Source organism: Thermobia domestica, chromosome 9, assembly GCF_964235325.1.
Source record: "Thermobia domestica chromosome 9, izTheDome1.hap1.1, whole genome shotgun sequence".
NCBI lineage: Eukaryota > Metazoa > Arthropoda > Insecta > Zygentoma > Lepismatidae > Thermobia > Thermobia domestica.
The window spans coordinates 215,786,347-215,808,216 of NC_137462.1; positions in this window are offsets into that span (position 1 = coordinate 215,786,347).

The window sequence follows — 21,870 nt, forward strand, 5'->3', positions numbered from 1 at the left end:
CTACAGTAGCTTTGGATGATCTTCAGTTTCAACTTCTGCACCAGTTTATACGGATGAAAGTATAAGCGTTTACGTGACACCTTGCCCTCCGTGCTTCTTGGGATTTGTAGTTCTTGATTCACTCTTCGCATAGATCGCTTGGTGCTCCGCAGAAAGGTTTCTTTCACACGATCATCAACTTGCTGCGGCACTGGTGGTCGGCCGTAATTTCCTTTTCCCTTATCACAAATGCACCCTTCTTCTACGAAATCGTTGCACCACTGCAAGATTGAGTTGTCCAAAGGTGGTTTCACATCAATTTATGCCTCAACGCACGCTGAACAGACACACACTTCTTATTGAGTGAAATTCTACACCACATCAACTTCGTTGCTGTTTGCGTGGACGCCATCTTGAATATACTGCCCTCTAGCAGAACAAGGAGTAATGTTAGAACCTGGGAAGAAACAGAATTGTTTTGAGTTAATGATCTCCTGACACTTACTATATTGAAAAAAGTTTTCATTTCATAGTCAATCGAAATCGCGAGTGTTTTGTGGACACGCTGTATATTAATGACGTCATAAATCAAATAGAAGTTGCAAATTACCACTTACACGTTGATGATTTACTTATATTGAATTTTCGCCGGCGAAGTTGCATGAATCAATTAAAATATTAAATAACGATCTAAATAACATTTTACAGTAGTGCGGGGAAAATAACTTGAAAATAAATCCAAACAGACGAAATACGTGTATCATTCAAGATTAATACTAAGTAACATTAGCAAAGGGTTATTATTAACGTAGTTTTATATAGCAACGTAGTTTTACTTTGTGAAACTGTTTCAAATCTGAGAATCGTTATTAACAAAAATCTTAGCTGATCAGATCACATAAGAAAATATGCCGAGAGTTTATTCAGCCTTTCATTCGTTATGGAAACTAAAAACTCCTTCCTCAAAGCATAAAAATTACACTTTCCTCTCACTAGTACCGTATTATCTCATCTTCGCTATTACGGTATTGTGTACTAAGATTTACCTGAAGAACTTTTGATTCGTTTACAAAGAATATAAAACAGTTGAATACGATTTGTATTTAACCTGAAGCCTTATGATCATGTTACTCCTCACAGGAAACAATTACAGAGGTTTAATCTGGCAATTTTTTGTTCTTATCAGAGTTTAATTACGTTATACGAGGTTCTGAAGGTTCGCCAAGCTGAGTTCTTCTATTATCAGTTTCAATTCTCACAAGTAAACCTTACGTTTGGGTGAATCGAGTTGCTGACTGAGACACACATGAGAAAGTAGTACTAAATGTGGTCAGTATTTCAGTGAAGTTTTAGGTGCGAAGCTCCAGGGGTTTAGGAGATACAGCTACCAGAACATCACATGGAAGTACAGAATAGTCTTCATACAGTTGGAGGTAAAAGCTCTGTAACACCTCTTGTAACGACAAAAGGTCAATAACAAATGTATGGGTACATATTAGGACTAGGGGGAAGTCATATAGTAAGGGTATACCTGACGGCGGCCATCTTGAAATCCGCCATTTTGAATTAAGATTAAGTTTTTAAAATAGGAATAGGGTCATGTGATACATGATTTAAGGCGCAAATTTAATCAGAAGAACAATGCTGACGTTAATTTTGATTTACGCGCAACTGCTAAAATGTTACAGGGAAATTAAATATTGTTGCTGCATATGTATTAGTCCTTTACCCCACCTTGTAAATTTTGTGTTAATGATAATAATTAAATAAAAAGCAGATGGATAAATATTAGGTCTATGGTAAGAGTTGCCTTGATGTCGGCCATGTTCAAATCCGCCATTTTGAATCAGACCAAAGTTTTAAACAAAACGCATAACAGTGGCACCTTATTAATAGCAAATTTTACCATAACTCCAACGGTATAACCATTTTTGCTTTATCATTAACCAGCACAAAACTAATGGATCGCTCCTTACGACTACTGCTTTGACGGAATTGTTAACGACAAATGTGTCAAGTGTAACTCGATTGCCTTTGTCAGGTGTGCTCACTGTGAGCAGAGCACTTGTGCAAGTCATGCACTCTTTTTTGAACTACATATTGATTGTACTAATTGAGAACTTTTCTGGAAGAAAGACCCAAGTTCAATTATGACTCAATTCCACTTTGGTCATTTTTCCTTAAATTAGCAACTTGCTTATGCGATAACAAATGCTGGTTAATGATAAAGCAAAAATGGTTATACCGTTGGATTTATGGTAAAATTTGCTATTAATAAGGTGTCACTGTTATGCGTTTTGTTTAAAACTTGATACAAAACTGTTTTGTCTGATTCAAAATGGCGGATTTGAACATGGCCGACATCAAAGCAACTCTTACCATAGACCTAATATTTATCCATCTGCTTTTTATTTAATTATTATCATTAACACAAAATTTACAAGGTGGGGTAAAGGACTAATACATATGCAGCAACAATATTTAATTTCCCTGTAACTTTTTAGCAATTGCGTGTAAATCAAAATTAACGTCACCATTGTTCTTCTGATTAAATTTGCGCCTTAAATCATGTATCACATGGCCCTATTTCTATTTTAAAAACTTAATCTTAATTCAAAATGGCGGATTTCAAGATGGCCGCCGTCAGGTATACCCTTACTATATGATTTCCCCCTAGTCCTAATATGTACCCATATATTTGTTATTCACCTTTTGTCGTTACAAGAGGTCTTACAGAGCTTTTACCTCCAACTGTATGAAGACTATTCTGTACTTCCATGTGATGTTCTGGTAGCTGTATCTCCTAAACCCCTGGAGCTTCGCACCTAAAACCTCACTGAAATACTGACCACATTTAGTACTACTTTCTCATATGTGTCTCAGTCAGCAACTCGACTCACCCAAACGTAAGGTTTACTTGTCAGAACCTCTCACTTCATACAGATATTAATATTTAACTTTAACATAATAAAGTACAAAAAGACTGGGTGGCGGAGTTCCACTGCATTAAACAAATATAATTAAACAAATAGATAAACAAAGTTTTCTACAGTAGGCATTACATGGTTATGGACTTCAATCCCTTATAAACTATTTATATATTTAAAATACAATTAAAACAATATTTCTTGAGACAGATTACTAGTAATCAGTATCACCAAAGTTCTCTTCTGTGTATTTCTTTCTCTATTTTTAAGATTAGGGGAGTTCAAAAGCACGAGCAACTTTACTCAGACATATTTCAAATTTAAGATCTTTATTTGAAACTCCTTTCAGTATTTAAAAGATTTAAGTCCAAGTATTATAAATAACTCTTAAAATAACTCACTTCTTTCATGTTTTAAACGAAGAGTATGAATTTTATCCCTCACATCTTTGATAAGTAGACTTAAATCCCTTGTGCTCTGAATGCTTCATTTATCTCTCTATTTTAATTTCTTTAGTTCTAATGTTCTTTCAATATATTTTATACATATCATCTTATATTTGCCATTCTTTCATGAATACATTAAATAGTTAAGTGCAAGACAAGTAAAAGTGTCTTAACTTCGCCATTTAAATAAAAGTTAATAAATAAAACGATTGGAAAATAATGCAGTTACATCCTGTGCGTTTCAAATATCAATTAAAATGAAAAAATAGAAACGAATTAAAAATGTTGTATATGAATTCAATATACATGAATTGTCAACATCAGTGACATTCATAAAATTAAAGCTTATTCTTTGGAATAAAGCTGCAGATTTCAGTACAATTTAGAAGAGAATATAACTAAAATAACCTACCTGTCCGACACTTTTCTATTTCAGAAAGTTAAGTTCTGTTAAGTTTACGACTGATTACGTCAACATCTGTGGTTCCAAAGAAATACAGAAGAGTCAATAGCTCTAAACTATTGATTCTGGTTTCGTGTTTTGTTTCTAAGCTGTTAAACTAATCATAAAGTTTCTCGTTTGTATGTCAACATTTCTAGATATTCTATCTGCCTCTCGTAACTAATTTTCCAGTATGTCACATTGTTTAATGGACTGTGAGAATTGAATATACAGCACGCTCCAAATTATGAGGTTTAACGATCATACTAAGGAATTACTTCGTGAGTATTTCAGAGCAACTCAACCAAACTTGCTATTTACAAATTTAAGAGACAGATAGGAATAAACGTCTATTTACTTCAAGACCAACTTTCCAACTTCGTTGCTTCATCATGAATCTTAAAAAAGGGATATCAAACTTTATATTGAATATTATTGTAGAGAAATAGAAAGCGAATAAAGAATTAAATTAGTTTTGAAAATCAATATTTTCCTTGTGAACTAATTATTTACACAAAATAGGAAAAAACATGGTCCAATAATATAAGGTGCTTGATGAATCTTTTTGAATCTTTTATTCACTCACTATTTCCTTAAATGCATTATGTATTTACCAAAGTAGGTGAGAAGTAGTACGAGTAGTAGTAGTAATAGTAGTACGTATATTTATCGAATAAATTCACTTTTCTCTGTTTTTCCTCTTCTATTCTGATTATTATTTGTTGGTCAATACTCAAAAACTTTTTGAGTCCTTAAACTCTTTCGTTTTATCATAACTTTCTTCAGTACATTTTTTTCAGTTGACCTGATCTAAGCATTCTCTCATTCTATAAACACTATATACATTGCCTTCCCCTGAAATCTTTCATCAATTACTCGTTGTAGTACGTCAATAGCATTTCTAGTCACTTTAGGCCTCAAATTTCAGATTGTTCTTTCTCAATTTTCTCATTTGTTCGACCTTTTAGTTACATGTTCTACATTAATAGCTCTATTGTACTCACATGTTTTGGCATTCGATTTCTTAGCCAAAACAATTAGGTATGATGACTGTCTGTAAAAAATGTTATGACCAATATTTCGTTTCACTTATCTAATTATAAAGTAGAAACATTTCTTTTGCCCCGTCTACCGTGATATTAATTAAATTAATTAATATATTATATATAAAGATTAGTACAAACTATTATCGCTTATACAATACATTATATATACTTTACTTACTCAATTCCCACTCTGTTCGTCATCACAAGAGCTGTCTCAAACTCATTTATTTATATCACAAATTCTTTATTATTTTCATTGACTTCCTTTTTGCCTTTAATACCTGGAACACACTTTCAAAGCTCGTAAAGTCTCTGCAACAAAAAAATAAGTAGTTAAAACTTGTACGAGTATTGAAAGTACAAACTTTGTTTAGTGAAATGTATTATATAAATTGTTTCGAGTTTGTTACCAAGTTACCTGAACAATTATTTTTGTATTGTAGCAAACAAAACAAACGTAGTTTGTGTTGATATAGTTACTTCTGTAACAATACAAACACTACAAATATTTGCATATTTAATTTATCTTCTATGTATTATATGAATAGTAAGACTTTTGGAATCATGCTGAAGATCAAAGCGTGAAGAAAGTGTGAAGTACATTGCTAGTTGCTTCAACAATAATATTTTTCACACTGATACAAAGGAGATCTTTCAATATTCTGATACATGATATACCTATATTTATTACAATACAAGAAAACAGGTTAACATTTAAAGTATATCCCCTCTTGTTGGAGTATGCAGCCATCTTCCTGCCATTTCCTCACTTGCACGTCAATATCACATCTTGTTCATAGTGCCAAAGAAGTCAGCACTGCTGTTTCCACCTCCTGCTGGTAGGTGAAGCATCGCGATTTTAGGAATTGAGCCTTGGACGGAAACAGGTGTCAAGGTGGATCATAGGGCGGGTGTGGCATCAGTTCGATGCCATCAAGTTCCTGAATTTTTTGTTGCGTTTCTCGTGCCGAGTGTGGTTTTGAGTTATCCTGTTGAAACAGAATGCACTTTCGGTCCACAAATGCAGGCTATATTTAGCTTAGTACAGCATACATCCGTCCTAACTGCTCGGAATAAAGATCAGCATTTATGGGACTACAGTTAAAAAAAGAACTCTAAACGGATTACTGACCCGTAGTTCAATCATACATAGAGCATGTTATTATGCTGTAAACGACTTTGACGAGGAGTTCTGGAAGTTTGTCCTTGCTCTACTACATTTTTGCAGATTCATATTTTAGTCCAGGGGCATATATAATCCCGTGGGATTTTGAATGAAGAAATATTGAAACTAATCGCAATGTATTTGAAATGAAGCATATAATCATGTGCTATATCAGTAACAATTCATGTGCTGTTCAAACCGTTTCGATGCATTACGACATGTATGCGTTAGTTTGCAGATAAATGATAATACGAAATACACATACAATATATCATCTATGCATTGTTTTGAACGCAACACATCCAACAAGTACATCATGTCACGATATTTCCACAAAATTTTGAAATGTAATCTAATTTTGAAATGTAATCAAATACAACATACATTGTATATGTTGTCTAGGTACGTATAAAAATGAATAATAATAGTGATTCAGTGATTCTTCTTCTTCATTTCTTCTTCTTCTTCTTCTTCTTCTTCTTCTCATTATTATTATTATTATTATTATTATTATTATTATTATTATTATTATTATTATTATTATTATTATTATTATTATTATTATTATTATTATTATTATTATTATTATTATAGCTGATATAAAGAATTCAGAATTAGCATCAGTTAAAAGCTTAAATGTGTCCCATGATATGGTTAACCATACATCTAAGTCAAGGGTTGGTAATGGTTCAATTAACTTGAGTTAGATAATAACAAAGATATTGAAGAGCAAAGTGAGGGATTACAGACAGAAGTTGAACCAAGAAATAAAAAGAAAATTAATGATAAAAATACTAGTATAGTTGTTAATCAGAACTTGGCAAGAGATGTTAAAAGGACTATGAGTAAATTGAATATTGGCTGTAATAATAATAAAATGATTTTGTGAGAAAAAACTCTATTTGTCACTAGATTCAGTCCATCTGCGTCTGTTGCTGATGCTGAAAATATACTAAAAGAACGCTGAGTGAGAACATAACAGTGAGAATAATTTTCCAGATGTTTATAATTGCTTTAAAGCTGACAGAATATAATGTTTGTCAAAGAGGAGGTGGTATGTTATGTGCTGTCAATAGAAATATCAAAGTTATACGAAGAACTGAGTTTGAGATCTTTAAAGAATGTATTTTACTTGAAATTGTTAATAGAAGTGGTATATATTAGAACTCATTATTATTGTGTACCTACTTTCACTCTAATTTGCTTCCTATTGTTTATGAGATTTTTTAAATTAACATTTTTTATTAAAATTAATCCTCTGAATTATGATTCTCATTATTGATGATTATAGTATTCCTTGATTGGGCCAATAGAGATTTTATTCCTGGCATACATTCTTATGCCAAATGCAAAGTCAGAATATATTATTTTCATTTCTGGACGATTATAATTTAAGTGTTATTTCTAATGCATCAAATTTAGATTTGGTTATATCGAATTTTAATGTTGATGCAACTAAAGAAGTTTTGCCTATTGCCAATCCCAATTCATATCATTATCCCATTGAGGTTACTATATTTAATAAGATATGTTACAATGATATTGGTTGTTTACCAAGATATTCCTTTTATAGAGGAGATTATCTAACCTTGTATCAGGAATTATAGAATGCATATTGGACTAATATCTTGTTAGCCTAGAATAGTAACCTTGCTGTTGATGCTGTAGAGAATGTAATTAAAACCAGTATGAATAATAATATTCCTAAGTATACACCAAAAATCAGGAGTTTTCCTTTATGGTATTACAAAGATTTTATTTCCTTAATTAAGGCTAAAGAAAAAGCGTATAAAATATAAAATAATTAAATCTGTTGATGATTATACTGTTTTTGCAAACTGTAGAAGGCAAGTTAAATACCAACTTCATATGAATAGGAAAGTATATGTTTCTGGCATTGAACATTCTTCAACAAAAAATCCTCATAAATTATGAGATTTTGTGAATAAGCATAATAATCGTTCCAAATCTTCCTCAGATATTATGATTGATAATGAATATGTAGATGACGCTAATAAACTTGTCAATGCATGAGCTAAGTTATTTGAATCTATATATCAGAGATGCTCGTCTTATGATGAAACAGAATTTTCATGTAATTTTGGAAATACTAACTTTCTTCCTAGTTTTACTGTTGATCAGGTTATTAATGTAATTACAGGACTGAAAGTCAAATCCCCTTGTGGAATTGATGGTATATCAACTTTTATAATTAAAGGAATTATATACATTATAGAGTTATGTACAATCTTGCGTCATTATTTAATTGGAGTATACAAAACTCTTCCTATCCTGACACTGGAGGGTCCCACAAGTTGTGGCTAAGATCTGATTGCCATATAGCACATCTGAAAGAGGATCAGAGAAATGAAAATGAGCAAAATTTAAGGTGCTATGGACCAGAAGGATAGAAGCTACGGGGCTTCAAAATTTGAATATCCAAAAAATTATATCATGGAATTATGTACGTTTAAAGTAAATATCTTGAAAACCGTAAAGCAATCAAAACAAAAGTTGCACAATTTAATGAGAACAAAATGCCCTATTGAAAACCACAAACAGTGTTGCCATAGATAATTTGTTTCAATAGTACCATATGCAAATGTTCACAGATTTGAAACGCACTATTATCACTAAACATAACAGTGGAGTGTAGTGGTACAGTGTTGTCATTGTTGTAGCTACGTATGCTGAAAATGTACGCTTTATGTATGATATTATTCCTCCTGTAAAAACCCAAGGACAAGTAGATGTAATACACTTTGACTTTGCTAAGGCCTTCGATAATCTTCTTGTTGATGTATTAATCAATAAACTTAATTCATAGACCTATCACCAATTTTTATTAGATATATATAACTTCTAGAAGATTTATATCTTTGTAAGATATAAAGATCATGCTTCCGATGCACACAATATTTTTTCTGGTGTGCTAATTGAGAATAGCTCACAAAATTGTTCGTTCAATTGCATCCCTCATCCCGAAGCTGCACATCCTAGATTGCACTTACGTTATAAAATTTATTGAGTATTTTCCTCTTATTCAGCATGCAAAAATCTACAAAAATTAGAGGAAAATTTCCACGTAGTTATCTGGTCTCAGTGTAATTTATAGTTGTACTGCAACAGACTGTTTAAAATTATATTTATGTACTTCAAAGAAACTCTCTTAATATTAGATCGGGTTGTGTCCTAACAGTGATAGAGACAATTCCTAGCAGTAATAAACATACTTCTAACAGTTGCAAACATATTACTTTAATATATTGCAACATTTGATTATATTTTCACCAATATTAGTGTTTTTGAGAACTAGAAACTATGGATAAAAATTTACAGAATAATCAGAATTCTGTAACATATAATAGGCAGTTAGAATTCCATGATAACCAGGGTCTCCCAAGCCAACTCTTAGATTCTGACACTAATTTAATAATTAGGCGGGCTTTTTAAAAGTAAGTGTATGTACCTGAAAATGACATAATGAAGCTTAAAACTCCTAACTATTTGATACGTTTAAAAGCAAAGAAAAATTTCACGTTTCTCACTACACGCTTCTTTTCTGTAAACCTAAAAATGTATGCTGTACCCACAGATCGTAATCACAAAGCCTATTAAAATGAAACAATTACTAAAGTTTACATCTATCACGGTTTCTATTATGACACTAGCAAGACGATGGTATACACTATGGTTAATCTAATCAGATATAACCCAAAATTATTATCTACACTGAAATGTTTTACTATGATATTGTTCAAGAATATATATATAGGATATATATCAAGAAGATATATATAAGATATTCTAAAAGAATAGCGTCCATATATTGTATACCTTTCGGATCCTCGTCTGGAGACGGAATTTGCAGTATGTAGCAACGTCTCACAAGTAAACCTTACGTTTGGGTGAATCGAGTTGCTGACTGAGACGCATATGAGAAAGTAGTATCTACTAAATGTGGTCAGTATTTCAGTGAAGTTGTAGGTGCGAAGCTCCAGGGGTTTAGGAGATATAGCTACAAGAACATCACATGGAAGTACAGAATAGTCTTCATACAGTTGGAGGTAAAAGCTCTGTAAGACTTCTTGTAACAAAAAAAGGTGAATAACAAATATATGGGTACATATTAGGACTAGGGGAAGTCATATAGTAGGGGTATACCTGACGGCGGCCATCTTGAAATCCGCCATTTTGAATTAAGGTTAAGTTTTTAAAATAGGAATAGGGTCATGTGATACATGATTTAAGGCGAAAATTTAATCAGAAGAACAATGGTGACGTTAATTTTGATTTACGCGCAGTTGGTAAAAAGTTACAGGGAAATTAAATATTGTTGCAGCATATGTATGTCCTTTACCCCACCTTGTAAATTTTGTGTTAATGATAATAATTAAATAAAAAGCAGGTGGATAAATATTAGGTCTATGGTAAGATTTGCCTTGATGGCGGCCATGTTCAAATCCGCCATTTTGAATCAGACAAAAGTTTTAAACAAATCGCATAACATTGACACCTTATTAATAACAAATTTTACCATAAATCCAACGGTATAACCATTTTTGCTTTATCATTAACCAGCATTTGTTATCGCAATAAACAAGTTGCTAATTTAAGTAAAAATGACCAAAGTGGAATTGAGTCATAATTGAACTTGGGTCTTTCTTCCAGAAAAGCCCTCAATTAGTACAATCAATATGTAGTTCAGAAAAGAGTGCATGACTTGCACAAATGCTCTGCTCACAGTGAGCACACCTGACAAAGGCAATCGAGTTACACTTGACACATTTGTCGTTAATAATTCCGTCAAAGCAGTAGTCGTAAAGAGCGATCCATTTAATTTTGCGCTGGTTAATGATAAAGCAAAAATGGTTATACCGTTGGAGTTATGGTAAAATTTGCTATTAATAAGGTGTCATTGTTATGCTTTTTGTTTGAAACTTTTGTCTGATTCAAAATGGCGGATTTGAACATGGCCGCCATCAAGGCAAATCTTACCATAGACCTAATATTTATCCGCCTGCTTGTTATTTAATTATTATCATTAACACAAAATTTACAAGGTGGGGTAAAGGACATACATATGCTGCAACAATATTTAATTTCCCTGTAACTTTTTACCAACTGCGCGTAAATCAAAATTAACGTCACCATTGTTCCTCTGATTAAATTTTCGCCTTAAATCATGTATCACATGACCCTATTCCTATTTTAAAAACTTAACCTTAATTCAAAATGGCGGATTTCAAGATGGCCACCGTCAGGTATACTCTTACTATATAACTTTCCCCTAGTCCTAATATGTACCCATATATTTGTTATTCACCTTTTTTTGTTACAAGAGGTCTTACAGAGCTTTTACCTCCAACTGTATGAAGACTATTCTGTACTTCCATGTCATGTTCTGGTAGCTGTATCTCCTAAACCCCTGGAGCTTCGCACCTACAACTGCACTGAAATACTGACCACATTTAGTACTACTTTCTCATATGAGTCTCAGTCAGCAACTCGATTCACCCAAACGTAAGGTTTACTTGTCAGATAAAGAACCTCAGAGAAGATCTACAAATCCATCAAATTGTTACATCGATTTTTTCCAGGTAGTAGTTAAAGTCGATAGACATTGACACTAGCATCGCTTATTAGCGTAACAATCAGTATAACTGCTTGATTGATAAGAAGAGCAATGCTAACGGTTCCAAGTTAATCTGCGACGCTGCCACATAGTGAAATTTTGATTCCCTATAGCGGCTGAAGGAGACCCAGTAAAATATATTATTATTTAGCATTTTAGCTTTATTTTAATCTGAATAATTGCTCTCTGTTGTCCATTCATATTGCTATTATAGATATGAATAATAGATCACTTTAGGTGAACACAATGACATACTTGAAGATGTATTATTAAGCATAGTTCTCAAGAAAATCGGGGCATACGAATCTTATGGTGTTGATCGTTGACAATCTGAGCAATCAACAGTTTTTATTCTGCTGGAGAACCTTTTCTTTAATCAGTAGTTTATGTAGAGTATAAGAGAAATATGAGCCGTTCAATAGCAGATTGTATATGTTGTTTGATTTCTTCTAAAACTAACGCATGTATGTCTTGTAAAATCTATAATACTTCCACTCACCAATATTGTTGATAATAATTACAGTTAAATTTAAGTTAGTTCCTAATTAATATTAAAGATTTTTCTAAAAGTTATTAACTGAATTTATAAATAATATAATTACCAAAAGTATTTTTCCATTTCTTGTAAATATGATAAAATTTAATCAACAATGTTCTCGCCTGCACTTCAATTATCACTTCAATATAAACTGATGTCTCATCAACTGAAAAGACAACGTTAGGTTTCGTTCCATTTAATTTTTTTTTCAAGCACACTATGTATAATGAGTGCATTTTGTTGAAATGTTTTAAGGAAGCTTACTTGGCCTGTCATTGGAAAACACAGAACACATAAATGAGACAAACAAAATTGAGTGTACATTTTTCCTTTCTGTGAATTTTTAAATTTCAACTGATAAATTTGGAGTTTAGTTTCCCTTTAATTTTCGACAAATACGCGACATAATGCAGAAAATAACATATTAAAATACAACAAAATAATCATACAACGTATATTCAAGCAGATCTATGAATTATTTTTCGAAGTATATATACTTTATAGAACGAGCAGATTAAAGAATATTCCTTCAATTACTTAGCCACATATGTACTAAAAATGTTCCATACAAACATAAGAGTATCACTGAAATCAACTTTCAGATTAATTTTATTAATTTTATTTATTAATACCTAGGTAGAAAGACAAAAGCCATGGTGATCGGAACGAAGGGATCGGTGTCAAATATGGAAGTAGGAGGGGAGAAGATAGATCAGCTGATTAGTTTTAGATACCTGGATAGTATTATTAGGGATGATATGAAGTGCGAATGTGAAATAAAAGAAGAATAGAAATGGCAAAAAGAGTCTCTAAGGAAAAAAAACTATTTTGTGGGACCTTAAATAATGTGTTGAGAAAAAGACATAAAATGCTTCGTTTTAAGTATGGTGCTGTATGGGTCAGAAACATGGACATCACGCAAAAATGATGAAAAACGGTTGAAAGCTTTCGAAATGTGGGTGTGGAGAAGAGTTAAGAGAATTAGCTGGGTCGGGTGGAAAACGAATGAGAGGATGTTCGAAATGTTCGAGAAGAAACAAACAATTTTAAATATTATTAAGAAGAGGAAGGGAGTAACTGGTTGGGGCATTGGATAAGAAGGAACTGTATCATGAGGAACGTGCTAGAGCGTATGTTGGCAGAAAAGAGAGGGAGAGAGCGAAGAAGACTACAAAGAATGGACGATATAAAAACAGAGAAATCGTACGTGAAGACAAAGAAGTTAGCGGAAGAGTGGAAGCTTCTCAGTTGCAGCAAATGAGCTGTCAAAAAAGACAGAATACCCCCTATGATATATATATATATATATATATATATATATATATATATATATATATATATATATATATATATATATATATATATATATCACATTGATATGAACATGACGACATTGAAAGGTGTGTTATTAAACGTAGTTCTCAAGAAAATCGGGATAAACCAATTTCATGGTGTTAAAATGTATATGTCGTTCGTTAGCAATCTGAACAATTGATAGTTTTTATTCTGTTAGAAAAGCTTTTTTTTCATTATTTGCTTATGTAGAGTATAAGAGAAATATGAGCCATTCAGTAGCAGATTGTATATGTTGTTTGATTTCTTCTAAAACTGATGCATGTATGTCTTGTAAAATCTATAATACTTCCACTCACCAATATTGTTTATAATTACAGTTAAATTTAATTAAGTTATTAATTAATATTAAAGAATTTTCTAGAACTTACTAACTGAATTTATAAATAATATACTTACCAAAAATATTTTTTCTATTTCTTGGAAAAATGATAAATTTAGTCAATAATGTTCTCGCCTGCATTTCAATTATCATTTCAATATAAACTGATGTCTTATCAATTGAAAAGATGATGTTAGGTTCCTTTCCATTTCAAAAGTGAGGGCCGCGGTGGCTCAGTGGTAGAGCGTTCACCTCTGGTGCTAGGGGTCTCGGGTTCAAACCCTGCTCCCGCCAATTGAACTTTGTGGTGGACAAACACCGTGTGCGTGGGTTTTCTCGGGGTTCTCCCGTTTCCTCCCACTTTCTTCATTCCACCATTTTCATTCATTACTCATTATCACCGTCTCCTTTAGCCTAAGCGGCATAAGCGTGGGACGTAAAAAACTCAAAATTTCATTTCATTTTTTTTTCCATTTCAAAAGTTGTGTTTCCTTCAAATACACCATGTATAATTAAAGCATTATGTTGAAATGTTTCAAGGAAGCTTACTTGGCATGTAATTTGAATACACAGAACACATAAGTGAGACAAATGAAATCGAGTACATAGTTTAACTTTCAATTGATTAATTTTAAGTTTAGCTTAGTGATGTCAATCTCAAATATTATAAAATCCCATCTCTAGGGTCAACCCATTTTGTCTTTGAACTTCCTATGTTATACTTATTACAAATATGATATGTAATATAAAAAATCATATTTTGTGACCTAGGCACTTTTACAAGATCTGAATGAATTATCTTCTATCGATTTTCTATATTTATAAACTAGTTTATGAATAAATGCTCCCTTAATTGAAAACAAAAAAACACTTTGTTTACAGAAGTTCAGTGTCTATACCATGACTTTTTTCCATCAGCTTCTATTGGTCGTAGTAATAATGGAAAAAGCTTCGTTCTCTACATGTTTTGTGAGGAACATCCTTATAGTTGATTGTTTCTCGTTGACATTCTATTTCTTCTTTCATTTATTTGTTCATTAGCTTTATTTTCTCTTTCATTTTTTAAGTACCCGAATTATGTTCCTTGATGCTTGTTTCTTAACCATTGTATATGATTAACTAACTTCAGAACCCACTTGCAAACTAGCATACACTATAACAACGACAAAGGAAATATTTCGTTCGGAATGCGAATTTCTTGCTCAATTGATTTATGGTCTATTTATGATTAGTTATGTCTACTTTCCACCCGTACAAAATTTTAACGTGGATTTTATATATGTGTGCATATATGAAAAACCCCACATAGTATATTGCTCTTTATCAGTTTTCTAAATATTAACGACAAAAAGTCACACGAAATGGGATTTTTCCCACAGGTTAGCATCACTGGTTTAGCTTCCGTTTAACTATCGACAAATAAATATAATGCAGCAACGAACATATTATAATACAACTCAATAACAATACAACTTATAGTCAAATGGATTCATTGCAGCTTTGGAAAATTCAAAATTGCTAATAAAACTCCAACTGACCAAAATAGTATATATATATTTTAAGATTGTATATTTTTGTTACAGTTTCGGATATGTAACACAAATATATAATCTTAAAATATAAATACTGCTTTAGTCAGTTGGAGTTTTATTAGCAGTCAAATGGATCTATTAATTATTTTACGAAGTATATGTACTTTACAAAACTAGCAAATTAAAGAATTTTCCTTCAATTATTTAGTTTCATATGTACTGAAAATGTTCCATACAAAGACACGAGTATCGCTGAAATCAACTTTTAAATTGATTTTATTAGTACTCTTATACTTATTTTGTTCTTATGGCTTTTAAATTGTTATTCTACTTGTCATTGAGAGGGTACAATGATTCAGTAATATTCATGGTTCGATCCCAGGTCATATGAGTTCATAGAGGACATCTGATTCATTGGTTTGCTCGGCTTGCTTCAATTCCTCCCACATTTTCATTCCGCTCATTCTTTCACAATTATTCACTCTCTTAATCATTCACTTTCTTATCCGCCTTCTTTTGTATCAAGGGCATAAACATGAAATGTTAAATTATGGATTTCATTTCATTTCCCTACCATTCATCGAATGTCAAATGTCAGCTTATTCCAAACAAAAGCATAAGTCAAAGATTGTAAAGAATAAGATGTTTTTACGCTTGCTTACCCTATCCTACTAATGTACCTAGTCATCAAATCCCTCTGCTTAGATTTTTCGTCATATTTCGAGGAAGTGTTGTTATAAACTTTTGATAGCAGTTTTCCGTGAAATTCACAATTAACAAAAGAGAAAGAGAGAGAAGCAAAATAGTACATTTCTAATCCTTTTACTGGATTAAGTTAGAATCGTATATCCTCAAGTAATGTATTAGGTTTATACAAACTACAAAAGCTTACAGAGCTTAATTTATATGCCCATAGATAACTTTTGTCTCAGCAAACCTTAATATCCTATCTTCGTTTTGCTAATGATATCACAAAAGCATCTCTGCAACTAATCCCTTTTGTTTTTTAGTTTTAAGAGAGTTAAAGATGAACACTCATCCGATCTGGTAATGTGTTTTAGATTGCAAAGTACGGAAGACATTTATCAGTTTCTAACATTTATTGGTCCATATGAAGAAGAAAAATGTAAGAAAAACTATTATAGATGCAAGAGTCCCTTATTACTCTAGTTCATGACGTAACTAGATACTAAGTTGTAATCACCCATTAAAAATAATGCCTTATATTAGATTGTTTCCTCTTTATTTATTTATTCAACATAAAGGCTCTAGGATCATTTATAATGTTGTTTCTTTATAAATACACTTACTCACAATTATAGTTTTATCAAAATTATACATTTATACATTTTCGTTATCACATATATTTTTAAATCTATTTATGTATACTGTCGCCAACATTCCAAAAGCATCTGTACCAGATACTCGTTCAACTGCATTGTAGGAAGCACTCATCCTCCATATAGAATATTTAGCGATAATATTTGTTCTTCCCTTTTTGCAGTAAAATTTAGAATTATTTTCTACCACAGTTTTACTTGGCGAGACATGAAATTCGACTAGAAGTAAGATCGAAAAGATCAATTTTTCATGTAACAATTAGTGTAAAAATAAAAGATCCGTGTGTTTTCTCCATATGTCTAACTCCGTCATGGCCTGTTCCAAGTCCGTGTTGACAAAGGGGGAGGTATACCTCTGTGTATATTTGAAATTTCATGCATTGCGGCATATCAGGGTCCTGAAGGAGGAGACTGGAACTCAGAATGTGTGTGGAGACACGTTAATCTCATTATGTACGGATTTTTCTGACGGCTGCTTCCTTATGACAACTAGTCTGCTAGTTTAGAGAACAAGGTTTTGGCTTGATCTTCATATGACGACTAGCCCGTGCCACTGGATCTAGAATTATATGTGTTATCTCGTCACGACTTCTTGGAGGTAGGTAAACTGCCGTCCCTACCGGCAGAGGGGAGAGTTCACTCTCTACCTCTGAATGGGCAACTAGGTCTTGCCCTTGGGCCGGGTGATAAGACTACATAGTACCCCAACATATATGAAGGTAAGGTAGTGGTTTGCACAGTGAGGCGGATCCACACCCTACCGGGAGGGATCCATACTCTACTATGATGTGGTATATTGGCGCTCTTGAGTCGAGAATAGTATACTCACATGCAAACGCACTCTCGTACCTCAAGCGTAAGATATATAGTAGAGTCAACTCTTCCTACTACTGGCCGCAGGTCCACGACCCTACAAGGGGAACAGCTGCTCCTAAATGTACATTGTCTTTAAATGGAGACAGTCTACATCAGCCACTAGGTCTGGTAATGTACGGTGTACCTCCCGTAAACAAAAGAAGCTCCGTATTGCTTGGACAGCTCTACTGAGTGAGAGTGTGATTGTTCCTCCCAAATAGTGGCTTACACATACCATTAGGTTGGGAAGGTACCTAGCTACAGGCACGTAGCCAGGATTTCGTAATGGGGGTCCACGACATGAAATACAGTGCTTAACGCACCAAGGGCTCGATCATTGTAAATTATTTTACTGGCAACATGTATTGGTTCGTTTAGCCAGGATTTCGTAATAGGGGGGCGTACACCAGGAGCTCGATCAAACTAAATTATTTTCTTAGCCACATTGTTTTGTTAGGACAATAAAATAAGGATATGATAGTATTTTATTAACAAAATATGTAGAAATCTCGAGTATAATATTTAAAAAGTATTGAAAAAGATTTTACAATATCTACGTTTCTTCCTCTGTTTATTCAAATATGACAATTTTCCTTTCATTGACCTCAACATTATAAAAAGTACATATCCACTATTACAAAAAGTACATATCCAATAATGTCTTGTGAAATAGTTTACTATATCTGCGTGCCTTTCTCTGCTGAATCAAATGTTAACAGAGCTTTCTTTTCACATACCCTTTTCTTCTTAATATTCCGTCAACTACTGTCTGTTTCAAATGGAAGATAAAGAAATAGTAGAAAATTGTTTCTGAAATAACATGTTTGAGAATTCCGTTCGTTCTGAGAATTCCGTAACTTTTCTAGAAATTTGAAATTCGCTTACTTTTCCAGGATATCCCGCTCATTCGCCACCAGGATATAACCTCATTCATCTTCATCACCTTTTCTTTGTTTTTATCTTCGTTTGGGCTTCAACTCTAGGCTTCATCACGATGACGGACTCTGGCATCACAAACTGTCAAGCGCTCCCTGGTCGACACATAGGACTACCACCTATAATTCCGAATAATCCAAGCACTTCGCGCGAACAAATTACATCCATTGGATCTAGCAGCCGAACTCGCCACTTTTCCTGGGGAAGTCAACCGATAGGAAGCATATCGAGAGATAGGCATCCTTCTACTGAATCCACACAATCTGCTAAACGTGTTCGATCAAGGTTCTCTATTACATCAATGGATATCAAGAGCAATCCACAGCATACAAATACAACTACCGGGCCTATTGATCATACATTAACACGCTCAACATTTGATTCTGTTTTATCATTTTCTACTGAGAGATTATGACACTAAATTAATAAATTCCAAAATGATATTTCTACAAATAATGAAATACGTTCCTAGGGTACGGGATACTCTAGTCCAAATCGTTTCTACTAGGAATGGCTACATCTTGAAATCCATAGATCCAAATTTTCTAATTACCATACGGAATAAAGCTTCCTACGAAATTTTCGGGAAAAGCGCTAAACTCACAAAATTGGCAGATAAGCGCCAGAAGCAGCCTACACCACCTCGACTACCATCTTTTCTGTCTGTTGTTATTAGAGGTGTCTCACCGGAAATGCAGAAATACAAGAGGAACTAGCGCAAGAAGGGATATCAGTCGATAAATGTCTTTGGATTCGAAATAATAATGGTCCTACATATATGGTCCTCGTTCTTTGTAAGCGTCAGGATACTATTGACTACTTACTACGATATGGTGCACCGATCTGTCAGAAAATCAACAGAGTTGAACATCCAAAACTCAAGGATCATTACCAATTCGTTGTGAAAAATGTCAGGTTTACAACGATCATACTACCGTTAACTGTACAAATCCTTCTAAGTGCGGGTACTACTCAGGGCTGCACGAAACCAAAGCGTGTCCCAATCTCCAAGGACCGCTGGAATGGAACACTTGCAGTGGGTTTCATCCTACCTAAAGTTATCGCTGCAAAGCCAAACCAGCTCCAACTCCTGAGTATACAGAACTAACGGTATCACTAAAAACGGCCGATAAAGCAACACAACCGACTCAATCCATATTATCTCCGCTAACCGTCGATGATCTCCTCCCTTATATCAGTTTGGTGTTAAAAATACATTTCCTTTTCAGCGAGCTCATATCTTACACATATAATCTCTGCTGCAAAATCCATTTTTCACATCAATCTCCATGCAACGTATTCCAACAATTATGTTCATTTTCACATTGGACCTCTGGAAACTGCCGTTTAAAGCCGTGCATATGTTACTCTACATCATGGGGATTACTTTCCTATTCGTCAATATTCGATCATTTTCACAGCATAAGCTGTTGTTCGAAACATATTAATGATACTAATTAGCAAAATGTCATAGAAAATGGCAAGGTTTACTTCTGACGAAGGACTCAGCAGAAGTTCTTGGTTCTAAGCTTTACAAAAGGAACCTTCTGGCATCTGGAACAATATTTGCCTCGTACAGACAGAGAAAGACGATTTTCACCCTACCTGTATAAGAAGAATTTCTTGTGTACTGTTTCGATGTGTTGGATTTGCTTAATGCGTTAAATTTTCCTGTACTTTCACTAGCTTGAAATGGTTGATACTAACAAAACAAACTAAAAATGTGTCCTTTTGTACAATGGAAATAAGTACCCATCTGTATTTAATTAAATATGAAGAACATGAGTGGGAAGTGTGTGGTGGTATCAAGAGTTTGGGCATTTTACTAGGACAACAAATCTGGATATACGAAGATAACATGTTTCATTTGCGACTGGGATAGTAAGGCAAGAAGTGAGCATTGGGTAAGAAGAGAGTAGCCATTAAGAATACTCTGGAATCCAGGATGTTAAAATATTGTAGATGAACGTTTAGTTGTCCTAAGATACATGTCTTTCATTCACATCTAAATTATATTCCAGAAAATGTTGGTCAAGTGATGAGCAAGATGAGAAATTTCACCAGAATATGAGAGATATGGAGTATAGACACCAGGATTGGTGCAGTATTAGCATGATGGCGGACTATTGCTGGAGCATAAACAGACAAACAGCAGAAAAGAAGTATAACACACTCACCAAACTTACAGAAAAAAGCGTGAGAAAACAAATGAAAAGTTTTTTTGTTTTACATATTCATCAGATGTAGGATTATGTGTGTTTGTGTGCATATATAAATCTATCTAATAAGAATGAAAATGTGTTTGTAGGTGAATATATTTATATTCATTCACATTTATGTATAAATTTCTAAATATTTCAATGCAGACATTTGTATAGTTCCTTCCTATTTATGTCCCCATATGTAATATATACATATAAAATTTGTGGTATTGGGTTGGATTTTTAAAGTCAATTTGTGGAAAAACCGAGGTGATGAGAAAAAATGAATTTCATTTTCGGAGTCACCGAGTTATATATATATATGCCTCAGTGTATTTGGTTACCAAGACAAAATCGCATATTCTAATTGCGATTTCACAAAACAGAACTAGAGTTTCATTTATGGCACGTCGTTTTCAAACTATTTGTCTAGTCTCATAATAAAGTCAAGATTTCTTACGAATTATTAATAATTGTTTCAGTATGAAAGCAAAAGTTAATTTAGGATCAAATAGGATTCCTAGCTCTTCAATTAAATTAAGCAACTCTACTAGTTGTCATGTTTAACACTGTTTTCTTTACTGATTAAGGAAAGAATTTCGCATTTATTCACCATCAAATTAATCTTATCTCACCAAATAAATGCTTTCAGTTTATCAGCCCACGATTATGTCATTAGGCTACAGGAGGTGGATGATTAAGGCAAGTAAATGATGATGGAGCAATTACAGGAATAAGAATGTGGAGGAAATGGGATTGCCCCGAAAAACCGACGGACAGAATGTTGTATTAGCATATAATTACTTAATACTTCTCAAGATTATCTGTAGTTTTACAATCATCATACGACTTAATTTTGTAGAATATTTTAAGTTGTCCGGGATAAGAACAGTATTAGAATAATGAATGTAACATGGTAGAACATTTATGACTAAAAGTAGTAAGAGTGGGCCAAGATTTGAGGCAGGAACTCCATATAAGACTGTGATTTTTTAAAAGAAACATATCCTTTATACATGATGGCTTGCTTATGATTTTGCAAATAGAACGTAGAAATTTTTTGCTTGCGTAGAGAAATGTAAAGTTGTTAGTTTCTGTAGCAGTAAACTGTGGCTTTTGAAATCAAGGGCTTTTAAAAAGCCAATATAGATCA